Source organism: Diuraphis noxia, unplaced genomic scaffold (assembly GCF_037042655.1).
Source record: "Diuraphis noxia isolate RWA-SAM2 unplaced genomic scaffold, SU_Dnox_SAM2 contig0001, whole genome shotgun sequence".
Classification (NCBI taxonomy): domain Eukaryota; kingdom Metazoa; phylum Arthropoda; class Insecta; order Hemiptera; family Aphididae; genus Diuraphis; species Diuraphis noxia.
In genome coordinates, this window is record NW_028301711.1 from 9,879,163 (window position 1) to 9,888,510 (window position 9,348).

At 26.1% G+C, this 9,348-nt stretch overlaps 1 long non-coding RNA gene across 3 annotated transcripts; it reads right to left on the reverse strand.

The window, feature by feature from the left end:
* Positions 1-540: 540 nt before the first annotated feature.
* LOC149059530 (uncharacterized) lies at positions 541-6,128 on the reverse strand. Of its 3 annotated transcripts, none has more exons than XR_016189910.1 (4): positions 5,816-6,128; positions 5,644-5,735; positions 3,952-4,072; positions 541-3,405 (listed from the first exon to the last, which is right to left on the reverse strand). It is a non-coding gene; the product is annotated as an uncharacterized LOC149059530 (long non-coding RNA). The 3 variants fall into 3 exon arrangements; XR_016189911.1 differs by having other exon boundaries at positions 5,597-5,735; XR_016189909.1 differs by lacking the exon at positions 5,644-5,735.
* Between the last annotated feature and the right edge of the window lie 3,220 nt (positions 6,129-9,348).

The following is a 9,348-nucleotide window of genomic DNA, read 5'->3' on the forward strand; positions in this document are numbered from 1 at the left end:
CATTCAGGCGTTATACTTTTAATTAACAAAACTAAGTATATTTAAACGGATCATAACTTATTCGATAAATTGGATTTTTTCCGCAAATTCCATCTATCAATCTTAAATTTTTTATTAAATTTAAAAAATAATAACATACATACACCAGATATTTTCAGCAAATGTTTAAGTACCATTTTCCTTACTTAGTCAAATTAATATACATAAATATAAATATAAATTTAAAAAAAATCAAACCAAACTCCGGTTCTCCTTCAAATCGAAAAAATATTTCACCTTTTACTTGATTAAATTTTCTAACAATTTTGTCGCTTTTTGAACTATACTTTAACTATTATCCTAAGAGTATGGGTGTAAATAGGGTTTGAGATTTATAGAAGGGGTTACAACATTAAGTATTCCTATATAATAGATGTGTTACCAAAATATGATTGTTCGGTTTATTTTTATGAACATATTTAAATATATAATATAATAATATCATTCAATATTCACATAATGTATAAGTAAACAATATAACATTATCGAAGTAACCTTCATTTTATAAAAAAAGTTTAGTGGACTTTGTAGCATTCCTCCACTAGGCATAGAAACAAAAAAATTATAATTTTACAAAAAATAATAAAATAATAAAATACAAACTTGACTTTTTTTTTTTTTTTATTTATTAACATAAAGGCTTCAATTACTAGGATTATTAGCCTATAATTACAAAATGATAGTTATACAATATAAAAGTTGACATTGTCTTTATAGATTATCTTATTATTATTATTATTATACAATGTAAAATATTCTAATATTTACAGTTTTTTGTCTATATCTATTTGTTTGAAAAATTTAAGAATGTTGTCGAAGTTATGTTGATTGAGAGCTTCTTTGATTGACCTTGGATTGTTGAGAATAAAATGTGCGGTTGAAAATGTGGGGCAATCCATAACGATGTGTTCAATTGTAAGGTGGGTGTTGCATGAGTCGCACATTGGTTTAGGTTCCTTGGTGATTAAGTAGGAGTGGGTGATATTGGAGTGGCCTATTCTAGCTCTGTTGATAATTATTTGTTCTCTCCTAGATGCATTTTCAGGGTAAAAACTTGACTTTATAAGAATGAAATTCTTATAAATTCCATAAAATTATTAATTTTTTTCTTATCACATTCATGACAATGGAATGAACAATATCATAAATAATACTAACACAACTATAACAAATCTACTTTAACTTTAAAAATAAGTTAACATTTTATATTAAAAATAACTTTTGTGGTAGTTCAAATAATACAAATAAAAAGATAAAATTTTAATAATCAATGTTATTAATAACCTACCGACCTATTTACAATACTTAAATTATCCCTAAAATATTTTCTAAATTAATAAATAACCAAATCTTTTTTTTTATGTGAGCATATCATAGCAAATAATCAATAATATAGTTTTCATCTAAAACGCTGGTGGCTTACTTTGAGTATATTTAAGAAATACATTTTGAAACTTGGGATTCATTTTATAACAATAATAAATTTAGTTCTATTTACAGAAATATTAAAAGTTATTTATATTCATAAGGTCAATTATTCTCTATTAATTGCTAAACTCAAATCTTATGACTTCAGTAATCCGTTGCTTAGGGGGATCTTCCCTTTTTTAACAAATCAAACTCAAACGCTGCACAATATGAAAATGTTTAATTGGATAGATGTTTTATCTAGGGTTTCTTATAACCGGTACTTTCTTCCTATTCAATAATGGTACTAATTATTAGGTCCTAAAACATTCAAAATGTCTTCTATTAGTAGATGACACTAAATTATATTAAATATCCAATGGTAATATAATAAAACAAAATTACTGTATAATTTAAATATCCTTTATCAATAGGTGAACCAAAAGATTGATATCATTCAATTTTGAAAAATATGCTATTATTTCTTGTTCTCAAAATATAAAAATAAAAAGTTGTTACTTTTTGACTATACAAAAAAAAAAAAAAAAAAAAAAATGTTTACCGAGCAAAGATATTATAAAGGACCAAGCAGTTTTTTTCCATTCCAAACTTTTCTTTAACCATTTTAAATAAATCATATCATATAAAATTGGATTGATTAAATGTATGTTTAATGATTTTAACTAAAAGTCAACTAAAAATATTATATGCTTCTCATTAGTTTGATCAAATTTCGAGTATGCTTCTTTAAATTGACAAATTTGACAATTTAAATTATGTTTAAAAAAATCCCTTATTTTTATATTGTGGTGATACTTGTAGTTTACTTAAAATTATAGCACTAAAAAAGATAACATTTTAAATTTAAATTTAAATCACAGATGAGTAGTCCTAGACATTTTGAACACATAAATTGTATGATGAAACCAATTAACAATAGAAATTATCAATATAAGTCTATCATTTATAAGTCAAAATACATATTATATACTCTTGTTTTCAGGAAACTAAAATAATAATATACATTTAGTTGAAACCGCTTATATAAATATTTAAGTGTCAAAAACATTGTCTACTTAAAATTATTATTATTAATATTATTAACGCTTACTATTTTTAACTAATAACTAATTTAAATATAGTATGTTCCTATAACATATAAGTATAATGTATAGGACTTACAACTATAGTTTATTAAGTAAATATAAATTTCTAATAAATATACTCTTCAATAAGTAAATACAATGTATTTAATTAATGATGTAGCTTCATAACATTTATTTACAGTTTCGTGTAAATTAAATATTCTTTAGTTTTTGTTTGAAATCAGATATTGAAAAGAATGAAGAATGATCAATGGAAGTTAATGCTCTGTTCTGGATCTATATCCCATTCCTGTTCATATTGTATAAAGCTTGTAAGTAATTTATTATGCACAAAATAATTAGTTTCACTTTTTGGAAGTATTTATTCCAAATTTGTTTGTATTGTTGAATCAGCCATATTATCATCACATTGTTCAATTTGTACTAATGACAAACCAACAACAGGTTTCAATAGCCTTTATTTCTGATACATTTTAACTATTTTTTTTTTTCAACAGTAATTATTAGATGTATTAAGTACATTTATATAATATATTTTTCCAAATTAATTTCTTCAGTATTATCAATCGATTGCTGAGATATGCTTATTCACAATCTGCTCGTAATTATGAAGAAGAATCAAAGACAGAAAAAGATTGAGTAAAATTGTTGGTAGTATTTTTCAGAGATTGACATTGAAATATCAGATGTAGAAAACTTATCTGTACTATGTGGAAGAATATTCATTTTTACAGTATAATATTGCTCCGATTCATAAATCGAAATTTATTGAAAAGTACCATTTGTAGCTTGAAGTATGCTTATTGTTTTTTCTTAGAAAAATAAATTTTCTCGGTAGTGGCTTTTGATTTGTCTATAAAACATTGAAATATAATAAATACATTATAAAAAAAATTACTATTCATTTTTCTTTAAAAAAATAATCATAATACCTAGTTTTCATATAATTTATTAAGAGGACGTAATACTGGCATTTGTTCTCCATCATAAAAGTACGTAACATACCAATTTACCATCAGCAAATCACATGTAGCTTCTTTGTTTAAAAATTAGAGTAATCAACCTTTTAAGAAACTTTATGTAATGAACATTATCTGTGTTTGTATGTGGGTTTTTTATGATAATATTCAGTTTTAAATTGAGTTATGAGCATTCTAATTTATGCTATTTTATACATACAAAAATCACTAAAATATTCTACTATTGTAAAAAAATCACAAACAAACACAAATAATGTTCTAAATATCAAGTTTCATTAGTGGTCAATTCACTCTAATTTTTAAGTTAACAAAACTACACATAATATACTCATCGTAAATTTGCTATATTATGCACTTGTAAGAGAGGACAACAAATGCCCATGTTACGCCATCTTAAATACAATTTAATTAATACGTACCTTTGGTATATTGTTTATAATTGTTTTTTTCTTGACAACTATCTATCAGCTTTATGTTTTTTGAATTCACCTTCATAGGTGAGTAGTACAGGACATTTTGTACTTTGTTTAAAAATATTATCTAAACAAAAGAATGAAAAATAAGCATTAGCTAAAAATTGAATTAGGTAGTTGTATTATAATAATGTTATATGTAAATAACTAGATCTCAGATTTGTGTACAAGATTGTTTAGATGTCAGAATTAAGTTTTAATTAACTCGTCAGCGCTAACATTTAAATGTCAACACATACTGTATGTATGCAATCTGAATGCAACATATCATATTTTTTCCAAACATACCAAAGTTTCTAATTCTCAGAAAAATGTATTCAACAGAAGAAATCAAGTTAACTATTTTTTGTGAATAACCCTTTATCTCACATTCATGCATAAGACTTAATCTGGGTACCTATTCATTGTAAATTATTACACATATATATAAAATCAATTTGTAACATAGTCTGATGCTAGCGTTTTTCATAAATAATCTATGATGATATTATAGAGGTTACTTTCATGATTGTTTATACACAGTGTTAGAATTGATGGAAAGGTACTCGAGTATGAGCCGAATATGATCAAAATACAATACACGGAGACAATTAAATTATGAGAAGAGCTTTATGTTACGTTTAATAAAACCTAGACCCGTGAAAACATTAATGTAATGGCTAACATAGAGAGTGGATGAGTGACTGGAGAAACATATACATTTAATCGCATAGTGAATGATATCAGTTTAAAGTGTTATTTAATTTTAGATTGCAGGTGTGTTTGAACGCACCAAATTAAACCAGTCTGATCTTATACAATTGGACGCGATCGACAACACTTTTATTCCGTAGAGTGAAAGGATTAATTTATTCGCGGAAATCCATTTATGTATTGCGTTCATGTGATTTAAAAACGCGCATTCACTTGCATCTAAAACTCATAGTGTGAAACTAACTTAAGGGCACTCAAATGGATTGAAAAGTAATCAGAGAATAGGGAAACTAATTCAAGATCACTAAAAGCAGTTGACGTACCATAATGGATCTTCAAAGGGATTGAGGAATGCTTTTTTGGTTCATGAACATATTTTCAAAAATCTCGAGATCGAGAAAACTATAGGTACCTACTGCATAATTTAAATGCTGTTATGGTTTTTTGATTCTATATCAGTAAAAGTCCTTCAAAACAATTGGATAGAACAATAAAATAAATAATTTTAATGTACCTAATATTATTCAAATTTTTTATATACTAAAAATTTTGTATTAAGCGCTTATAAAAATGATTTTAAGAGCATATTATTACATTTATAACCACCTTTTTTAGTATGATAACTGTATGATAATTAAGCCATATTAGTATCTAATGCATAAAAATGTGTCAAGACTGAAGACACTTGAACCACAATAAATACCCAATGCTAGTGACAGTGAATATGTATTGGATATAGACCAAGCTGTGATTATAATAATATTAAACAACGTAATAGAATTAAAAAACCACACCACACTAACTAAAGGTAAAGTTATTAGTGCAGCTCTATGCATAGTAACGAATCAAATAATATAATAAAAACCGAACTATAGATAAAACTGAATTAGGTACATACTAGGATCCTGAATAGGTAATACTTTAGTTTAATATACAACAACTAACCACTCTCTGTAATCAATGTCTTGCACCGACAATAATGACGAGCGATTTAAAGTCCTTCTTGAGCAAACATCAAGCAATCGATGACCCTTTGACTGTAACAACAAAGTTGGGACATACTGAAACCAGACCTGCAGATCCAAATACATACTATTATAGTAAAAAGCAGACTTACAGGCTGAAAATCCATATGCACACTATGCGGAGTCCACACATATAGGTACCATACACACGGATTGCATGATGAAAGATAGGTAAATCCTAGGACTTTTTAAGTCACAACTTCACAAGTATACCGAATATCTTCAATCGTGATCGCAAACATGAGCATAAATCTCAGATTACACGACGCGTAGTACTTATCATTTGTAAATAGAACGGATTCCTATTCATTCGCATTCTCTGTTTTAAATAATACCAAGCACTATTTACTTCTGTTTACCATGATTTAGGACATCTGGGACAGTGGGCCGTCTTAAATCATGCTATTATCACGTCGTGTAATATTAAAATGCGAGTAATACCAAATACTATAGATAAGAATACGGGACAGCCCGACAGCCCGATTAAAAATCGCGACACATTTCGTCCCACCAAAAACATATAGGTTGCCTACTTATAACATTTTACGGCGTTGACTCCAATATTACACATAATTTCTGATTTAAACAAGAACACTAATTAAAAATAGATTATCATCAAATACTATAGATATTAAGATATGTGTCTGTATTATATTTTGATAATAATGATTTGTTAAAAATTTTAAATTTTAAAATTCCAAATATAATTAATGTTTTTTGTTATTTATATTTACTGACTTTTTATTTGTAAAATTTGATGTTTGTATTTCCTTACATATTATTATGCCTTCTCATGTTACTTGTTCATACTGGAACAGCAATAAAAGGAGTAAAAATAAACCCGAACTAACGTTCTATAAATTTCCAGCAAATGAAAAATGGTATGTATTGTAGTAGAAAAATATTTACAAATCAATTGTACCTATTTATTGCATAGTAGTATTAGAATATAATATTTAAGACATCAAGACCAGAGAGGTACCTAGTGTTAAATCTTTTCTCATAATCAAAAAATATGAAAAATACATTAACACAGTTTTATTTTGAAAACATTTCGAGTTTAAATTTGAACTAAACTAGATATTTAAGCAATTTTAGTTATTTTGTTGTAATTTAATAGTATTATTTTTTGGGTATTTGATACTTTTAATATCTATATATCATTGGATTCAATATATTAATAGGTACATATACTGACCAGTAAAAACTCCTCGACACCAGATATTGCGAATGACAGCTGGACCGCTTCCTTTTTAAATTGAAATTTAACAGTGTTGTTTTTGCTTTAATCTGAGTGTTTAATAAAAAACCTTTTTTCATCTTATTACGTCAACTGTGCATTCAAACACAGCTGTGAATAAGGTAAGGTGCATGCGCATCAATATTCATATATTTATATAATTTTATGTATTATATTGTATTTATTAAATTTTTTATAATTTAATAATTAATATTTTATAATTACAGTGTACTTGAATACTTGATCGTTCTCGAATCACGACCTCGAGAACCCTCCGACGATCAGGAGGAAGGTAATAGCGCAATTTTAATATTTATATCTGGTAGCTTATTCTCCAGCTCTTATAAGAGTAGAGAACAATACAGACCCTTTAGTGTAACTTAATAAATCAACCGAACATCATTTTATTTCTAATATCTTCCACTAATTAATATAACTATTGGTAGGAGCCTTAGTTAAGTTTAATAGTTGTATTAACTCAGGTATATTAATAGTATTATCTTTAGTTATCTTTTAATTATTTAACTATTTTTTGTTATTTTATTTTTTATTTTTGCGTTATTTCAAATATTAACATATTGCTTGTTATTACAAGTTTGGTAGGTACATTTCTTTTTATATAATTTATAAACCAAAAAATCTTTAGTTTTGACTATAATCATGTTCAGAGACTCAGAGTTCTCAACACTGAGCAAACTATTTTAGTATTCAAAATTACATAAAATAAACAATTAATATTAAATTCAATGTATTTAATGATAAATTTACAAAATAAATTTTTAATTATTTATTTATTTATTCACGGAGAAAAAAACTTCATTTACAAAAAGTATGAATAAATATAACAGTAGTTGTAGGTACAATATAATTTCATTAAAAAAAAAAAAAAAAAAAAAAGGAAATACAAATAAAAGTAAAATCAATAATATTAATTATAATTACAATAACATAGTACATAGTTTGGAAATATTATGAAAGTGAAATTAAACCATAAATCTGTTTAATATCATTTATACTACAAATAAGTAAATCTAAATATATATTATATTATTTTCTAACCTAGTAAAATAATACTTGCAAACAATGAATTATACATGATTATTCATTTTCACTTGTAGGTCAGTGTTTTAGGATTCCAGTACACAAATATTCAAAGACCAGAAAGTTATTTAAAATACCACAAGCCTTAGGATTTGGTGACACGGACTGTAACTATTTATAATTACATAAAAAAAATGCGTTTTATTTTAAAGAATTTTTGTATATATTTTAATAGGTCAACCATTAGTAAAAGATCACAGTTTGGAATTATGTAAGACTAAAACAGATATTCTGAAGAGTACTATTAGAGCCTATCAAAAAAAAGTTTTAATTAAGAACTCTCAATTATTGAAACTAAAAAAAAGGTATAAAGATAAATTAAAAAAACTGAGGACTTATGAACTCACATATTCTTCTATCCAGAATAATATTTTATTTAAAATACAAATGAGGTTAAGTAGATTCAAAAAACTAGGACGATGGTATAAAGGACGGTATAAAGAGAATGAAAAATGTTTTGTTTTGGCCTTATATTATATTATAATTCACCAAAGGCTTACAATTTTATGAGCAAATATTTATGCTTATCTACAATTAGGAGTTTGAGAAGATGGTTGCAGATGTTAGATGTTTCTTGTGGTATTATCGACAACATTTTAAAAATATTAGAAAAGAAATTTGGTCTCAGCCAAAATCCGAAAAAGTTATCTCAATTGTTTTTTATGAAATGTTGTTGATACAATCAGTGTCATACAACTCACAGAACGACACACTATATGGGTTTGAAGACTATGGTCCAGAATTTGATTTAAAAACTACCAAAAAATGTAATCAAGCTCAAGTAATTATGATTAAAGGCATAAAATCTTCTTGGAAGGAAGTCATCGGATATTAATTTTTATGTGGAGCTACAGCAGGAGTGCAACTAAAATCAATGCTAATGCATATTCTATATTTAAACTAAAATCCATTGGATTGATTCCTAAAATTGTGGTTTGTGATCAAGGTACTAATAATCAGCAACTTCGTATAATCTTAAGTGTGACAAGCGACTTTCCTTTCATAACTCATAATGAAGATAAAATATATTTTATGTATGACACACCACACTTATTAAAATCAGTTCGGAACAATTTAAAAAAATATAATTTGATTTATGAAGAGAAATGTTATTCCTGCGATGATATTGTGCAATTTTACAATTTGGACAAAAATTAATCTCCAAGATTTGCCCTAAAAATTAAAGATACTCATATACAATTGCCACCATTTTCACCCTCTGGCCTCTCAAATTGTAAGTCACTTGGTTAGTTCAGGGATGATGACATTAATTGCCCATAATTT